A 19456-nucleotide genomic window follows, 5' to 3' on the forward strand; every position below is an offset into this window, starting at 1 on the left:
CCCGGCGCGGGGAACCCCCCATGCCTTGCTGCAAAGCTCCCTTGCTGCACGGGTAAACTTACCTGGCAGTACCCCCCCCCCCTCCCCGCATCGGCCCTGCTTTGCACCCCCCCACCGTGCTTTGCACCCCCCCCGCCCCCCCTCTGCTTTGCACACCCCGCCGGGGGTACGGGAGGGGCCCCCGGTCCCGGTCCGCGGCAGCCGGGCAAGCCCTCGGCGGGGGAGGAACTTTCCTTCCAGCAGCGCGGCCGTGTCTGGCAGCAATGCAGCAACCCAGAGCCGAGCTGCAAAGTCTCCAACTTACACGGCACCCCTAAAATAGTCCTGATTTCATCCCTGAAAGGATTTCCTGGCTTTGTGTGTCTTAACTAGCCTTGGCCATTTTTGTAGAATAACCCTATTATTCACAGCTCCGAGGGTACAATCTGCTAAAGTCACTTAATAAAAAAAAAAAAAAAGAAAGAAAAAAAAAAGAAAAACCTTCAAAGGGCGTGAGAAATAAAGGCAAATAAACAATTGTCTGTAGCTCTCAGCTCCCCTTGATCGTGGATACCCGCTTCATTAACAGCAGAAGCATTATATTCTTAAAACTGGAAGCCTCAAGATGCGTGATAATACTGCAAAATTAATTTGGGGGGGGGAGCAAGTGGATTTGAAGGTTAATTACTTTTTTTTTACAACAAAGTGAGACTTTAACTCACAGAACTCATCTCGTAACTTAACGAGCGGCATGGTTATCCCCCCGAATTTACTGCTTTTAATCGACTTGAGCGGGTATTTAAAGACAGGGCTGCAGCCCCAGCATATTGAGGAGAGAGGAAGAAAAAAAAAATAAAAAAGAAAAAAAACACCCCTTAGATAGTGATTTTCGGTTTCAAGTTTGGGAGCCTCAGACCTGCGCTGGTGACAGCGCGGCTCCGTGCACAGCGCGTTTTTAACCTCCCGGCAGCGGCTCTACTTTCTCGGTTACCTCCTGGTGACCCCTCCGAAGGAACCCGCCGATTCCCAGCGGTCTGGAGACCACAGGTTGGAAACCACTGGTTTTGCATAAACTTCTGTTATTCGGCGCAGGCTTAGGTTGCGAGGGTTCCTCTTAGCAAATTGTCGAAGGATGATGTGTACTGCATAAATTAAAACATCATGTCCCCTTGCCATGTGAAAGCATTATTAAAAGAAGCATAATAAGGGATTTCCACCATGTTATCAAGCGTACAAAGAAAACTCCGAATGGGAGGGATGGCTGTCATCGGGGTAGAACAAGCTGGGATTTTGGAGAGGCTTGAGAAGCGCTTTGAATAGCCCGTCAGTTGGACAAGGATCAGCGCTGACAATAGCCAGTCTATATGTGGTATGGCCTGTTAACATACAGCAGCAATCATTAAAGGCCTGATCCTGACAACGGGGCTCTTCAGGGCCCTGAGCGGTCTCAGTGGCTTTGGGAGAGCCGCCGTGGCTGTTCGCCCGCCCCGGGGGCAGCGTGGCCACGCCGAGGGCCAGACGCCCCCTGAAATCACCGGGGGCTCAATCCCGACCCCCTTTCCATCAAGCCCTTAGATCCAGGCGCTGCTATGACCCGTTTCTCCAGAACTATTTGGAGACTTAAAACCCATTCCAGTTGATGGAAACCAATGCCCAGATGTTTCTGCGTCATCCCACGACCCACTAAGGAATTAGCTACAAATCCCAGCGGAAATGTCGTGGAGGAACCGTAGGTTAGTGCCATGCCTAACCTGGTCCCACCATCCTTCCTGAAATTTGTAGTCTGAGGATACTAAAAATGAGAGTGGTCTGTAAGACTCTCTCTGAGAAATTGCTTTATTATTCCACGTCTACACAGAGAACTGAGCAGAACAGGATTTTTCTCCTCAGCCTGAAGGCTCCAAACCCTGATGCAATATAAACACACACCACTGGTCGTGCAAATGCCAGGTCACCCTTAAACAGGAGGGCAGGTGGGCAGAAGCTTGGATCTCCAGGCTCCAAATTTCCGAGGGTAGCTTAAATAAGCAGACTAAATACGTGTGGGTAATAACGTTTTTGCATGCAGCGTTTTCTGCCCATCACCACGATTCCCAGCAGGAGAGCGGGGAGGATGAAGAGATGCTGCGGTCCCCATCTGACAGATGAGGGTGGCTGCACTTGAATTCGGGGTCGGGGCCATAGGTGCATCGCCAAAGCCACGTACACGTGGGGATGGGAATTCAAGTAGTGTTGCTAAGGGCAAGTGGGAATAACGGCACTAAAAACTGGTCAATCCCATCCATTTTTCTGTGAAATCCCCTACTTTAACCGTGAGTTACTAGGCTGCCTGGCACGGCCGTACGTGGGGTGCTGGCTCCGGAGCCGAGCGTATCTCAGACATGCCTGCGGACTTGTTATGCATTTCTACAAGGTCTTGAGTCTATTGCGAGGTGAATTGCGAAGGAAATAACGTCGCAGCAAAAGCGTGCAGGCTACGGAAAGGAAGCAAACCGAACGGAGAGAGGCGGGATAAGCAGTGTTGTCCCTTTTGTTTTGCTGTAGATCTTCTAATGGGGAGCACAATACCGGGTAATACTATTTTAGCATAAATACTGCTTCGCAAGCGGAATTTAGCTGAAAAAACAAAATAACCGCAAAGTAAAAGTTTGCTGTGAAAGTGAATGCAGTTTAATAAGCTCGCTGTGATTTACTGACCGGTTTGAGCAGTGCCCGCTGGCCCAGCCCTGCGGCAGAGCCCGGCTTCACCGTGTGCCGGCGTGCACCTAAAAGTCTCTGCCCACCATGTTGATGCCACCATCCAGCGGGATAACCCCCCCCCCCGTTCGCATATATATATATATGTGCGTTCAGTTATATTTTATTTGTACACAGTCCTGCGGTGTTATCGCTGCTGGAAGCTGACAGACACCTCTTACAATGGTATGAAATCATTCTCCAGCGATACCGAGTGATTACAGCGTACTGTACTGATATTGCCGTTGTCCTAAATCCAACGCTTTATCGGGCAGTTTGGCGTAAACACTTCGGACCTAATCTTGCACGCCTTGATTAAAGTTTTGCTTGAACAAAGCTTGCACAAGGGTGGTATAAACACGGTGTGGCAAATAATGTTTATATGCCCATACACACAGACACACATACACACAGTATTTATTTTAGTATATTATATATCTATACGTTGTCGATTTATGCAATATATTTCTCAAAAGGAAAGTATTTTGCTGCTGGCTTTCATAGAAGAGGATTTTATATTCAGGGCTTGCTCATAATCTAAAAGCTGAGATTCAATACGTGGGGTGAAAAATAAAGCTTAAGAAATGTTAATTGGACTTTGTAAGATTCAGGAAACACAAACTGAGGTATGTTATAAAGGAAAGTTATGTCTAAGAGAACATAGGAATCCAGTGCAGAAATGCCACCATCATCACCTACGCCGCTTACAAGCAGCAGTGGTATTTTAGCCCTAATTAACAGGCGTTCCCTACTGCCCTTTGCTGCATGCTTTCCTCTGTGGTCTGTAACTTTAAAAATGAGATGTGCATTATTTCCCCAAATAAATAATAATTTAAAAAAAAAAAAATCCAAACAGCAATCTGGGTAAGTACTAAGTCATTTTTTACATTTCTCATCTATGCTAAAGTTCTGGGAAGAAAAAAAAAAAAAATCTGAGTGGCCTTTTCAGACAAAAACTCGGACAACTTTGTACCTAGGTTAGGGACTGGCGAGGAGGGCACGGTAACAGGTGCAGGTTTATTACTGCTTTTCTGGCATTGTGTCTGTCGCACATAATTCATCTGCAAATCTCTTCCGCAACTATTTTTCAAACTAGTTTAAGCCCTGCTGACCCGGAGCACACATGAGGTCTGATCACCATCCTCACGGATACTGAGAAGTAAAGTTTTCCATCACAAGTTTTGCTAACTCTCTCTTTTTCTGCTATTTAAAAAAACCCCAACCAAACAAAACCTTTTCAGCCTTAAATTAGGTATTCTGCAAAGCATGGGAGGTCTATATTCTTGATAGGAAGGACAGGCACTGTCTAATATAGCTGTTTTAGAAAATGCACTTTTATCGCATAAACCTTGAACTAAATGAAATTTTAGGGAATAAAAAGTAATACTCTTCAACTGCGATGAGTAACTTTTCACTTCTCCACCTTTTCTAATTTTATAGACCACTTCATAAGGTGCAAGGAGTGAGTCGTAAAAGTCGTGTGCCTCACATGCAAAGGTTGGTTGTGAGAACTCAAATCTGCACGAGAGCCAACGCTTCTGCCTAAGGGATGTTGTAAAAAAAATCACAGAGTGAATCGTACCCGCTCTGTTTTGCTTGCTCTGCCTTTCCCAGTGCCTACGGCTCCTTTGGAACAGCGAAAGAAATGTGTTAGTCTCAGCACCTGAATTTTTTTTTTTTTTTTTTTTCCCCCCTGAAGTCTTTATTACTGTAATTCACTGACCTGCCGCATTGTAAGCCCTGGCAATATAGATCCCGGGGCTGGGCACCCTGCGCTGGTACTGGATCTCTCTGGAGAGGCTGCTTTGTTTTTTGCAGAAGAGAAGTTTTTCTTTTTAAAAAAAAAAAAAAAAAAAAGAAGTGTAATCCGTGTGGGCTGCCTGTCACAATCACTGCTCTCCTCTCTTAGCAGCAGGGAGAAGGTGAGACCATCCTCTGCTCACCCGACTGGTGTGTTAACTTCTATACTGGGCTGGGATGATTTCCATAGGGTAACCCCCGGAACAGCCAGGCGTGATACACAGGTGGCCCTTACAAAGGGACACGCTCAACTAACGTTTTTATTCGGATTCCTGGAAAAACACATAAATCACGACACCGCCCCACGTACGTATGCCCGACCCCTTCGTTAACTTCTTGGATGAAAAGGTTATTGCTGAGCCTATGGAGCAGGTGTACGTATGGTCGCGAAGCTCACAGAGACGCGCAGCCTATATTATTCCTCCCTCAGAAAATTGAAAAGCTGAGCCCGGAGATCCCCTAGCCCAGCTCCCCCCCCTCCTCCAGGAGGAAATAAGCATTTCCTTACAGATATTCTATTTTTTTTTTATCCTCTTCAGATTCAGATTGTCACTAAATATAGAAACTCTTGTAGCCACACAAAACGTGCATCGCCCCACAGCTGCTCATTTGCAATTTGTTCTGCACTTAAAAATCTCTTAATGCTACAAATAAACTTTGAGAAAGTTACATCCCAATAAACAATGAGGTGTTGTTTAAAATTACATGTGCTACTGTATTATTAGGTCTCTACCGACACTACAATTATCTTTTGAAGCTGGCAATAACGTATTAGCTGTTCAGTCAGACGCAGAAATAGACTGGTGTATAAGCCCTCTGCCATTTTTATGAATGGAAAATATTTTAAAAGATTGTTTCCAGTTTCTTCTTTGTCCTCTCCCCAGAAGGAGCCCCCTCGCCGGCACTCTTTCCCCACGTCACTTTAATATTCATATATATTATCCATACATCGCGATACATGATTAACTACGTCCCCACCACCACACACACACACACACACCGCCCCAAACAATACATATACTTATTGGATTAACTACTCAGTCCTCGCTGGTAAGGAAAGCGGTATCCGTGAGCTCTCGCTTTTATTTGCACGTACAGTTGTAGATCTGTGGCATGACAATAAAAAAATAAATGTGAATAATCCCTACGCGGGCGCGCAGTCTCCGCCGCAGCATCCGCCCGCTCCGCGGCACCATTTTTTACTCGCCAAGGGAGTTCGCAGCCAGGCGGTTTCTGCTCGGTTTTGCCCGATTTCTGCTTGGTTTTGCCCGATTTCAGCCCGCTGCAGAGGCTGCCCGGCGGGGGCGGCGGTGATGGGCGTCGCAGCTCCCCTTCCTCCGTGCCCCCCCCTCCGGCACAGCCTTGGCACGGCATCGCCAGAGGGGGAAAAAATTAGAAAATAAGGGGAAAAAAAAGGGGGGGGGAGGGGGGGAAGAAAAGCAAAGCCTTTAAAGTTTGCTGTTTGATTTTGGTCTGGCTTTTGGGTTGGGGTTTTTTTTTTTGGGGGGGGGAGGGGGTATAAAATAAATAAATCTCGCAACCTGCCATCTCTGCCTTCTCAAACGTTCGCCAAGCCAGTGGTAGCCATTTTCATCTAAGGTACAGGAAAAGGAAAGAAAAAGGGAAAAAAAAAAAAAAAAATCACAAGAAAGGGGAAAAAAAACCCCCCAAACCCCAGGAGAAGCGCAGGTCGGCACTGCCGCCGCTCCAGCCGCGCCCGCGCAACCCCCGCCGCTCGCTCCGCGCTCCGCCGCCCCGCGGGCTGCGGATTTCCCTCCCCCCTTTCTTCTCCCCCCCCCCTTTTTTTTCTTTCTTCCCCCCCCCCTTTTTTTCTCTCTCTCTTTTTTTTTTTTTTTTTTTTTTTTCCCTTTTGCCGCAGTCTCCGTCCGGCGCTGGGGCGAGTCCCGGCAGCACCGCGCCGGCGACGGGCTGATTTATCGCTGCTCCAGCCCCGGTTCGCAATTATGTCACTCTAAATCACGTACATGCGGGGAGAAGGGGGGTTTTGGGCCAGCTCGGAGCCGCCCCCCCACCCCCCCCCCAGTAATAAAATAAATAAAAAATAATATAAATGCGAAAGGAAGGGGGGGGGGGGGGTAAGAAAGAAATCCAGGGGAGAGCCGGCGCCCCCCGACCCCCGCCGCAAAATAAAGTCTCAAGAAAAGTAGCGGGGGCGGCGGGCACGGCGGAGCGGGGCGGCGCGGAGGGAGGGAGGGATGGAGGGATGGAGAGAGGGAGGGAGGGAAGGAGGAGGGCAGGCAGGGAGGGAGGGATGGGGGGCACCTGGCAGCCCCCCCCCCCCCCCGCGCCCCCCCCCGCCGCTCCCCGCGGTGCCTCCCGGGCCCGTGAAGGGGGGCTCGGGGTGGGGGGGGGGGGGGGACCCGCCGAATCCTCCCGCCCGGCCCGGTCCTGCCTGCCAGCAGCTGCACGCACCGCCGGTGCATAGCCACATAGCTATGTGCATAGCCACGTATATTATATATCTGTGCATGTGTGTACAGTGGGGGTTTACGTGCTCTGGAGCGGGGGGGGGGGGGGGGGGTTTCTCCCCGGCAGCAGTGGGATGCAGACCCCAGGGCAGCAGCCTGCAGCTCTCCCAGCCCACCAGCGCGTTTTGTGCCAGTTGTGTGCGGTTATTGCGGGACACTCGTGTCCCAGGGCTGCTCCTGCTGCCCACGGGTTAAATCGGTAAAGGCAGGGGGTCCCCTGGGCCCGGGGGGGGGTTCGGGCATCCAGGCGAGGGGCCGCAGCTCGGCCTCTCCCCCCCCCAGTCCCGTTAGGCCCTGCAGCGGGTTCCCCTGTTATTTCCCATTGCATCCTTTAACGGTATAGGAAAAAGTAAAGAAAATCAATATCAAAAGTGCTGGTGGCATTGCTATAATTCAGCGGTTGACACAATCCGTGAGGATTTCGTCCCAGCGCGGGCTCTGCCTGGTCCCGGGCAGGGTTGCAGGGGGAACAGTTTGAGGAATGCCGAATCGCTTCAGCCCACCAGATGCATTTGCAAGTCACTGAGATTTGCGCTTCTGAGCAAGGGAGGAGGCGCTTCTGAGAGCCCGACGCTGCGTAGAGGACAGTCGCGCGCCACCGGTAGATGCTTACATGGCTAAGAGAATCTGGGATGAGCCCCCCATAATAACGCAGCACACAGGGCAGGAGGCTGAAACTCTTTTCTGCGGTTGCACTGCAGCAACGATCTCTGATTTTTTTTTCCCCCCACTTGTTAAATTCAAGAAATATCTCCAGATTTTCACTGTCACTGAACTCCAAACTTTGGTGCAAGTGACTTCTGCCCTCCTTGGCAGAGAGAACCTGGGGGCAGGCCTCCTGCGTGTGCAACAGGGAGAAAACACTGAACCTCCGCGGAAAATCCTGCCTCTTGCCCACATTTTGGAAAACAGGTAAACGAAGGAGAGATGTACAGAGCACAGGAGGACACTGGACACCTGAGTGGAAGGGGAGAGTGGCCGTGGTCTCCGATGGAGACTCCAGCGAAGCTGCTTTTCCCTCTTTGCAGCAGTGCTGCTCTTCCCAAAGCATTTGAGACACCGGGACGGGACGCTGTAGGGGAAGAAATCTGCTCCCACGCGCGTGTGCCAGCGCTAGTGTGCTCAGTGCCCTCCGGCCACGGGAGCGCGAAGCAGGCAGCAGCGAGACATCGTCCCCCCTTGCAGGGGAGGGGCCCTTTGCAGGTTCTGCTGGGGCTCCGTTATTCATCTCATCCCTTTGGATGGTTTTAGGGCAGCTTGGAAGGGCAGTGGGGGGCCAGGTACCCCAGCACACAGGTACCCCTGATTCACAGGTACCCCAGCACACAGGTACTGCCAGTACACAGGTACCCCAGCACTCGGGCACTAGGACGCAGGTATCACAGTACGGCACCGCCTGCACACGGGTACCCCAGCACACTGCTACACTTGCACACAGGTACCCCAGTACTCAGACATCCCAGTACACCACTACGTATGCACACTGGTACCCCAGCACACTGCTGTACCTGCATGCAGATACCCCAAATTACATCCCTCAGCACACAGGTACCCTGGCGTGTGGGGACCCGGGCACCCCAGCACCCCGCTGTCCCCGGGCAAAGCCCCCCAGCCGTGCCACGTGCCCCACACGGCCCTGGGCTGGCCTCACAGGGGGTTTTGCTGCTCTCCGGAGCGGACGAGGTCGGTGCGATTTGCCTTTAATTACAAACGTCACGAGACTTACTGCAAAGGCGATGCCAAAGGCCTTTATAAATTACTGGCTAACTTGATTTAAAAAGTGTGATCGTAGGAAATAACAAAGGTTGCTTCCCCTTGTTGCGACGAATTTGCATTCGGCCCACGGACGACGGCAGCGGGGCTGTGGCGTCGCTGGATTTCTCAGGAAAAGTTAAGAGTGGCCTGTGAGACAGCTGGAATTCATATTAGAATATTTTTAACGTGCTCTTACAAATACTTTGGCATACGCCTATTCCACTCCTTTTAATGATGTTGACTTCATTTCCTTTAATATGGGGGAAAAAAATGCTACACCAACAACACTTAATTAAATTAATAAGAAGAAACAATAATAAATAATTCCAGTTGCGTTACTGCGGGGTTGCAAAATACGGATCAGGGTGTTTGAATGATAAAACCAAACAACTTTGCAGCTGAGTTTTTTAGACCAGCGCATCCGTGGGCTCCTCGGCCCCCTGCTCTTCCCTCCTCTCTCCCCTCCGGTGCCTGACGTGGTGCTGCAGGGGCTCAGGACCACCCGGGATGTTTTTAAACCCCCGTTTACCACCGGGCCCACAGCAAACCCAGGGTGGGGGGTGCAGCCATCCAAGTCGGGGTGCCCTAGTTGGCTCTTGCGTGTGCATGTACGCGCACGCGTGCACACCTGCGTGTGCGTGCACGTGTATGTATGCGCACGTATCCGTGCACGTACACGTGCGCATCAGGGTGCGCGTGCACACGCTCGAATATGAGCGCGCGTGCTGCGCGTTATCAGTGCGCGTACGGATACAGGTACGCCTGCACGGGTGCACGTGCGCGCGTGCCCGTGCGCACGTGGGTGTGCAAGCCCTGTGTGCCCGCGCCTGCACGCACGTGCGCCCCTGCACGCCCGCGTGTGCTGGCACGCCCGCCCGCCGCCGCCTGCCCCGCGCGCCGGCACAGCCCGGCAGGGCCCGCGGCGCCCCCTGGAGGCGCGGGGCCGCCGCCCGCCCCTCTCACGGCCCCGCCCCGCCCCTCCCCTCCCACCGCCCCGCCCCGCCCTCACCCCCCCCCCCCCCGCCGCAGCGGCCGGGCCGGGCAGCGCAGCGCAGCGCCCCCTCCCGGCGGGTGAGGCGGGCAGCGCGCGGCCCGCCTGAGGAGGGCGGCTGCGGCGGGCGGGAGCCGAGGGCAGCCTTTGCTTCCAAACCCGGCCAAACCGGGGAAGGTAACCCGGATTAAAACCTCAAAGCGAAACGTGACTTTGGGCAGCTTTAGCCTCGCTTTGCCCGCGGTTTCCGTCAGCCACGGTGTGTGGATCCGACCTTATCAGAGCCAGGCCTTCCCTGTCCTGCCACCGGCGTGTGGGAAGGGGAAGGTCGGGTGTCCCCTGCTCCTTCCCTGGCTTCCTGGTCACCGCCACAATCCCAGAGGGGTTTTGGAGAAGAAGGGAGGAGGCAGGCACCATGCTCCCCAGGGAAATCCAAGGGCACATTTCCCACACCCCAACTCCTCTGGGAACGCCATCAGCACCACAACCCCTCAGAAGCTGCCGTGAGGGCAGACCCCTTGTCTGCAGCAGGTCTGTGAGGACCAGAGGGGTCCCTGCACACTGCAGGTTCTTCCTTCTATCTAAAGGAAAGGATGCTTTTTCATGTGACTGAGCAGATCTCCCACGGGAGACAAAATGTGCTCGGTAAAATGGAAGATAGGCAGGTGGCTTCAGCGTCGGGGAACATTATTACACAAGGACAGGTCTTCGGCTGATGTAAATGGATGGGTTTGCACTGCCTTCACATGCTAATTTACACCAGCTGTTGGCTTGGCCTGGCTACTGATGGTCTTGGAGAGGTGGATGTGCTTCATCCCGCTTCCCCCTTCCTAACCGGCCCAGTAATGAGTTTATTTAGCATGACCACTAATGCCAGTAAGAGTTTCAGAGCAAAAAAAGTATTTACCTGGGTGTTCGGTATTGGTGTTTTCTGGGCTTAGGTATAAACACCTGAATAATCACTGCCAGTTACTTTATGTCTGTCACCTTTTTGTTTTTAGCCTGAGGAAAACAATCCCTGTGCACTGGGAGTGTTGCTGTGAAGGACATTTCCTGGTTATTTCCCTGAATGACATTGATGTACGTACAAGAGGATGAAACATTTTACAGTAGAGGTATAGACGCATGTATATACCACCGCATTGGTATAACTACCCACGGAAATGCTAATATTGAAGTTATAGAGCAGGCAAATTTTGCACCTCGGTGTGTACGTGTGCAAATTGGAGTGATATTTTCCTTGGGCCTTCTGGGATTGGCTTCCTGAACCTCACTAGAAAACCTCTTTTACACCAAATTTTAGGGATTGTAACCTGGCAGGGGACTTCCTGATGTGCTCCACAGAAAAGTCTCGTGGCTGCTTCTGTGGGTGACTCACTGGTGTTCGCTAAGTGAAAAGATGAATTTTTACCTGCCCAGCCCATTTTTTTTTACCCATGTAATAAAATATGACACTAGAGGGCGGCCTGTTAATGTAATTCAATAATGAAGTTGCAGCGGCCGCACATGGAGATGCAGCACCGATCCCCGCTTCATGCCAGGACCGTAGCTGGAAGCAGGCCTGGGAACGGCGCCTTCTCCCCCTCTGAGGCAGCCACCACTGCTCCAAGGTGTGGGGAGTATCCAGGGTGTAACACCAGAACCCCAAAATAATAAATATTCCTAAGAAATGTGATTTGCCAGCAGACTGACGTGATTTGCTTTGTCTTGCGAGCAGTCTCGCATTTAGCATTTGGTCCTGCTCCGAGGAGAAGGAGGAGGCAGAGCTATCCCTGCTGTTCCCTGATGCCAAACCCTCATCCTGCCCCAAACCATTGCACCTATTTTTACAGATAAATGGCAGCGCTGCAGTTGCAGCTTGGTTTTAGGAGTCTGCACTGCAGTTCAGGGAACACAGTCCCCACTGATGGCTTGCTCTTAGTCTCTGCACAGCCTTCCTGTGACTGAGGAGGTCTCTTACAGTTCCAGAGACTGGTTTCCTTGTGTCAAACGAGGTTAATAGCTGCATGCAATTTAATTAATTAAAGATTGTGAATATTTTTAGAACACCAGACGCAGTGTGCGTCAGAAATACCAAGTATTATCTAAGTACGCAGTGCTGTCATTATTGATATTTACATTTTGTACCGCCTGGAAGCTTGGATTTCCTTGTGGTAGGCTGCTCACAGCAATACCTTTTCTTCCCAGATTTAAAATCTGCGTGTCAAACGTGAGCCAACAGGCAAAAGTGACGTCAGACAGACTGAGGTAAGACCAAGGATGCAGGTCACGGTACCGTGCGTGCTGGCAGAGACCCGTGACACTGCAGGTTGTTGCACACGGACCAAACCACAGGTGGGTTTTAAGGCATCCTCGCAGCTTGCTCTGCAACAGCTTCAAGTGACTTTGAGTGCTGTGAGACTACCAAAGGTAATTCAGCGTGTTCACCATGAAACGAGAGAACGTTTTAAGCTGAACTTCGGTGACACTTTCTTATTGTCTGGAGCAGAAATTGGCCTGAAGTTACAGATGGAAAGAACTTAAATTAGTGGCCGCTTTTCTGAAAACTGATGTTCCTTAGCATTTAGTGATAACATGTCCTCAGTTTTTGCTAAATTGCAAACGAGCAATTAATTTTTCAGCACTTGTGCAGAATACTTTAAAAATGGAAACATGAAAGTCTTCTATTAAAATGAAGTTGATAGTATGCACCTGCCACTAATGTACTGTACACTGTGTCTTCCACTCATTATAGTGATGATTTGGGTTGAGATCAAGAGTCATATAGTGAAAATCACTTCAACACGTGCCTGTTCATATGCATAAACTCCTGTGTACCAGATGGCAAAATATAATGACATCTTAAACAGCTAATTGCATAAACCTTGTAATGCAGATAATTGCTGAACCAAAGTATGAGTTAATAATTTCCCACTGTATTGCCTGGCTTGACACTAATTCTAAAGGAAAGTTGTGACAATTCTAACACACTAAAGTTCACCAAGCGGTAATTAAAACTAGCACTTAAAATCATTCGACTTTCAAACCCTTAATTACAATTCAGTGGAATCACTTTGTAGAAATCTAACATTTATAGATAGTTACATGATAGCTCATATTTCATCATCGTCCCTTTCATGGTGTTCTTCTAAGGCATGCTTCAGGAAGCGTGCAGCTCTCTCTGGAAGTCTGAGGTTGTAATGATTTCTGTACCAGCGGTCACTGGGAAACAATTGGAAAACAGTGGCCAGGACTAGGAGGGAACATACATGCTGCTGGAGTTTTTTCACAGCTTACGCTTAAAGCAGCATGGCAAGTAGTTGCTTTTAATCGCCTGATGATATATAAATGTAAATACGCAGCAAGCCAGTACAATGAAATGTATCAGTTTTCAAAGAGTGGGATTAAGAATTGAATTCTTTTGGCTGGGTTGATACCACACGTGCTGACCTCAAAGACAGGCCTCTAACACATCATCAGCTGTTACCGTATATTGGAAAAGCTGCCATAGGATTGAAATGATGAAGAATGGAAATATAATTAATGATGGTAAATACAGTTTTAGGAGAAATAAGCCTTATCAGACAAACCCAATTTCTTTCTTTGATGAGGCGCATCAAATAATATGATGAAGGTAAAGACTGAATGATAAAGGTCAATGAAGAGATGTGATATTCATTTTTTATGGAGATTAGAATTAACACTGTGTGATATTCTGATCAAAAAACATTAGAAATAGCAACAGAGCATGCACTAATTAGATTAGGAATTGGCTAACAGCCTGTTAAAAAGTAGCTATGAATCAGGAAGCGTTGTCAAACGGGAGAGTTTTACCAGGATCAGCATCAGGTCAGATGCTAGTCAATGTTTTCTTCAATGATTTGGATGTAAACACTGTAAATTCACAGCTGATAAATTTGAGGATGACAGGAACATTGGTGGAGTGACAGACAATGATGAGAATGACACTCCAAGTGATCTCAGTTGCTTGATGAGCTGAGCCCATTCAAACACAACTGGTTTTAATACAGACAATATAAGATTATGTGGTTTCTGGTGCTCGCACTTTTAAAAGGTTGTTGGAAAACCGGAGAGGGTGCGGAAAAGAGCCACAGAGAGGATTTCAGGGCTGAAGAAAGTGCTTAATGGTGAAAGACTTACAGCACTCGATCTGCCTAGCTTACCGGAAAGAAGACTGAGACGTGACATGAGTATAATGTGTAAGTATTTAAGTATCTATGAGATCTGTCTGGAAGCATCTGCTGGATACTGATGACATTTTTAGTCTTTCACAGGAAAACAGGTATCAACTGAGAATTTAGATGGCTTTTTTAATAGCAAGAGTGGCTGAAGGCTAAGTTTTAAGGCACAAAGTGGTTACTGTCTTTTTTTGATATTTTCAAAGCAAGACCAGAAGACCAGCTGTAACCAAACCCAAGTTAATGCATTCAATGCATAGCTGATTACTGAGAGCGCTGTGCCTCTGCTCTCTAGTAAAGAATCAGAAGTGACCCCAGCTCCAGGCAACTTCTACCTGGAAGTCTGTTTTATTCACAGCGTGAATAAACCAGTCCTGGATTGGAGTGGGTTGCAGAGAGAATAGTAGGCTGAAGCTTTACCCCAAACCTCATTCTTCTGAGGCAGTCCTGCCCCAGCAATTGATTCCCATAGGAAATGCTGACAGTCACTTGTCGTGCTGCTCACACAGCTTCCTGCCTCTGTGGCCATACACACCCACCACAGCAGTCCCCAAACGTGTATACGAGCTCTGTGCATCCTACAAACTATTCCTCTCTCATCCCTCTGAAAAATTCAACAACTGTCAAAGCCATGAACAAACGGAAACTGTTTCAAGACTCTACAGTACCACCATGCGGTGCCTCCAATTACAGCTCAGTGTAATGCAGAAGGAAGAGGAAGCAGGGGCCTCATCCCGTTTCCTTCAGCTCTTGCAACGTCTCAGGGGTCTCCCATCCCAGACAAAGCACAGTTCAGCCCACCCTAGTGACCTGCTAGCCCCTGATGAAAGCTGGGAGCTAAACTCTATAAAATCAAATAACATAGACTGATTCTGTGCAGGAGGTCAGAGTAAAGGCTCAGGAACAATCCCTTCTGTGCTTAGACATATTTATTAGCCCATGAAACGTAACTACCACGTGTCTGTGTTGTTACTAATTTTACAGATGAATGTAACCAGATCCTATATGAAATATTTTCATGCTCAGGTCTTCCCTAACCCTCCCTATGGTCTTCCCAACCACTCGTGCTGTGGATCAGCAGCCCTTTTCCTCTGTGGGAGCAGTGCTGGCACATACAGCTGGTGAGGGTCAGGCTTTTTTTCTCCAGAGCAGGATGTTTCTGGGAAGATGCCATTCTAGCTGGTTATAACACTTTCAGTCTATGCTAAACATCATCTATAAAATCTCAGCTCAGGTGATTGCGTCAAGCTCTGCAAAGTAACTCCATCCAGTAAAGCTGACAATGTTTCATGTGATGCATGAAAAGATGGCACTTTTGTTGTGTCTCCATCCCCTAATTATTTACTTGAAGCATTCTCTCAACTGTCTGTAGCTAGCTGTGGTTTACAGCACAGGGGCTGGCCTTCCCTCATACACTTCACCAACTGCAAGGTAATTGTGCCCTCAGGTGGTCCTGGTGGTTTCCACCAGAGTACTGTTCTTTAGGGTGATTTCAGTACAAACCTCTATGAAATGCAAGCATGTTATTCGTCAACCACATATACATAAGAATGTCATTGATGGTATTTCAGTCTATGTATCTGCACTGTAACTACTACAACTTGTCCATACAAGAGACCCTGATAACTCAATAACAAGCCAAAGCAAATAAAGACACTGAGCAGCATTTTTAATTGTTAACTCAAATGCCAAAAGTTTGGGGGACACTGAAATTGTCAGTGATGGCAAAGCCTGGACAACTAGATAGTCTCAGGGACTTAGGCAGAGATTGATCCAGTGGCTGATGACCACCTGCCTTTCGGGCTTGCAGTGATGCTGGTAATCAACGCCAAGCGGGAAATTGTCCCACTGATCAACTCAGCAGCTTAAAATGAAGCATGAGCTGAAACGATTTGCTGGGGAGGATGTAATCTGAGGAACTTCTTTATCTTTCAAATCACTGATAGATCCAGGGTGTAGTGGTATGATGTGAAGGCGACTTATTTCTCAATCTGTGAATACAAATTGGTCGTTGCCTTTTCTTTTGATAGAAAGAAGTTTGATGTGGGTAGGGTATCTTCCAGAAATGGAAATCTAGAAAACAAGACAAAATATGTTGTCATATCTCTTTACTGCTTTTTGCAACATTATTTTCTGCTTAGGATTTCTAGATACTTACTATATCAATGCACAAATAGAATAAAAACAATTTCTGATAATGGATTTTATCGAAACAGACTTAAAAAACAGTACTGAAAACTTCATGTGGATTTTGAGTTTTAGTAATAAATACTACTTAAATTGTATCTATCTCCATTATTCCCTTCCTAACCAGCATCCAGTAACATTCAAACAGCGATAATTTAATACATATTCTCTAAACATGAACATAACTCAGAGCTCTCCTACCTGGCTGCAGTCATCCAGTACTCTTCAGAGGAGGAGCCATCTTCTCATCTTCTCTCCTCTTTTCTTCAGAAGGTTTTCAGGAAAGGCTCAGCCACCACATTTTAGGTTCTCCTAAAACTGCATGCCTGTCTTTGCTATGCATTGTATGTATCCCAATACCCAAAAACATCGGAGACAGATTGCAAGATCTGTTGGTAGGTAGAGAAGACACTCTGGGAAGAGCAGGCCTCCAGATCCTGTTCTCTGTGGAGCAGTTGCCCTCTGCCATTAGCCTGATAAAGTAGCCTTATAAAATACAGCATCATCTGGGAAGTGGAATCAGCTCCCAGCACTGGTGAAAATCACTGGAGATTTATCACTTTCCAGATGAACACCTGGCAACTGATTTTCTTTATTTTGCCTAATTTGCCTTTGATTTCTAAGACCCTAAGGCACTTAGAGATCAGAAAATAGTTCAGTCTATATAAAAAAGAAATGCACCTCTCTTCTTAGCATCGGTTCTCAAATTGTTCTTTCACACACCGCTATCACCATGTGTAATTACTTGCAGGTGTCAGCTGGAACATGATGTCTTTTGTCTTCTCAAGTGCTTTGGCCAGCAGGGACCCAACAAGCTTTGGTTTACCGTGATTAATAGGCTGGCTGTTGGTCTAAATGACCACTGGAAAAGGACATCTTGTAAGATAAGAGCTTTCATTGTCAGTCACATGAAATGCTTCACCTCAGGATGTTCCAAAGTGGTTTGGACCCGGGTCTGAATCCAGTAAGACATATGTAGACATACAGGACTCTGCAATAACTTGCAATTCAGATGGCTGAATTCCACTATGGGCACCAGAAAAAGGTAAAGGAAACCAGTGATCTTGATCACAATTTCACTGGGTTTATACATGTTTTTTACTTACCATCCGCTCCATATCCCACCAATTTCGATTCTTAATATGGGCACTTATCACTGTCTTAAAACCCTTCAGCAGTGATTGCTGTCTGCTCTGTTAATTGATGATTTCATTGCTCATTACACCAATTTATGTGTAACTGTCAGGAAAGGTTTTGTTGTTTCAGCTTTGTAAGTACAAGTAAGAACAGCTCTCCACATCATAATGGCATTTTGAACTAGGCAGTGGCTTCAGGGAAAAACCTGAAGATTGCCTGCAGAAAGAGAACAAACTATAGAGATTTTTGTTGTCCAGCAGACTGGCTGCTGGGGGCTTTTCAGGTAGTAGGAAACCTTTCTCAGGGAGTTTCTGCAAGGCTTTGACATTTATAGGGTGGCTGTCAGTGTTGCACAACCTCAGGAGCATCGTTATCATTGACCTATTGCAGAGCTGCCACTATTTTATGTACCATGTTCTTCAACAGAGCAATACTTACCAGTGCTTTTCTTAACTCGTGTCTTGCCGGTAAGATCTTTTTGCTGTGTCTCTCATTTCTATTTAGACTACAGAATAATAGTAAGACAAAGAGCCTCTAAAAATTAGAGAACTCAGAGTTATGAGCCATTTTTGCAAATTTTGGCCAGGGTTAATTTCTAAAAGCTATTTCTCATTTACCATTTAGTTAAAATAATAGATTCTAATGCTGGTTTGTTGTTTCATTTTTAACCTCAGTTATTTATCAATTTCTGTAAATCATTTTGTTTATTCACAGCATTCTTTAAGGCTTCTCCCCCTAGATTATTTTATCTTGGCGACCGAAGTGATCTCTGTATAGTCAAACACTACTTTATGCAGCTCCCATTGGGGCTATTCACATATCCATATGTGCATGCAGCTCCCACTAATGCTTGTCAATGGGACTTAACATATGAGCATGGACATGAGAATAGACCCCTTGCTGGGCACTTGACTAGATGGAGGTTTTTTTGATGTTGATCCAGATCACTCACAGCAAACATTGCTGTTATTAGAAATCACTGCGCTTAATGACCACTGAGTGCAACCTCCCTTTCCTTCTTATTCTTTCATATGGGAGCTGCTTGGTGGGGTTTGCAGGCTCAGGGCAAATACTTCATAGACATGAACTGGAATCCAATGTTATTGCATAAAGTAGCTTTATTCTGTGTATTCCCTTCTGTTTGCCATGCAACAGTATACACTTAAGCCTCTCCACTGAAGAAAGGGCAGGGATTTTTAAGGTGTGAATTGGGACTTGGATGTTTGGGTTCTGTCTGTGGCTCCACCTAGGCAGGATTGTTGGAGCTTTAACATTCAGTACTTATGAAAACAAACGGAAAGCTAAGGTAACTTTGAGCATTTACATTTTATTTATGTGTACCTGTTTTTAGCATCTTTAGTGGTTCTCATAACTGCGGACTCCCCAGTATGCTGGTATTCATGTGCCTATAAGTGATGACAGAACACTTTCTGTCATGAAGTTGAAGTCTTCAATAAGTTTTGTAAAACTGATGCATCTTGTACCATCTGTAATCCCACTCCGCTGCAATTCAGGGACATGCAAATGTTGAATCATTATTATTTGGTAACCATATGAAAGTAATTACTGATTTCAGTGTAATTTGTAATGAACACATGTCCACATCTGAAAGGGGAAATGACCAAGTCAAGATGTGTTCTCTCAATCTCTTTTCTGCTAAGAGGTTTTCTGCCTTTAAGCCACACTTTGAGATTTTAGAGGATTGGTTATTTTAAAAATGTATGATCCTTGGAGATGTTTACTGAGCTATAATTCTGGGTGCATTAGGGACCAGTGAACTAAAGTCAAACATGGAAAGGAAGCACTGTGTTTCAATACCCAGTCTTTCAGGAATTAATTTACTTAGTTTAAATCGTCACTTTCTACCTCACTCCATGCTTTCAGGCTTTCTCTAATGGTACTAGAAGCACAAACAAGCTGATACAGAGTACCATGATACAACAATGCCTGTTTTCCAGAAAATCTGTCCCCAATCCTACCAGCTACATTACGGACAGAACCTCATCCAAGGGCAGAAGTCTTGAATTCAGTCCTGTGAGCACTGGGCCTCACTTCTGAAGTCTAAACTGTAGGTACATCTCAGGACAGAGCCCAGTGGCACATTCAACAATTTTAGCAAGCAGTAACTCGCAGTGTTATCCATTGCCCAAGGTTGACCGGTGCTTCCCCGTTATAAAGCTTTTTTTTCAGTGCTCATAACTTTG

This window comes from Balearica regulorum, chromosome 8, assembly GCF_011004875.1.
Source record: "Balearica regulorum gibbericeps isolate bBalReg1 chromosome 8, bBalReg1.pri, whole genome shotgun sequence".
Lineage (NCBI taxonomy): Eukaryota > Metazoa > Chordata > Aves > Gruiformes > Gruidae > Balearica > Balearica regulorum.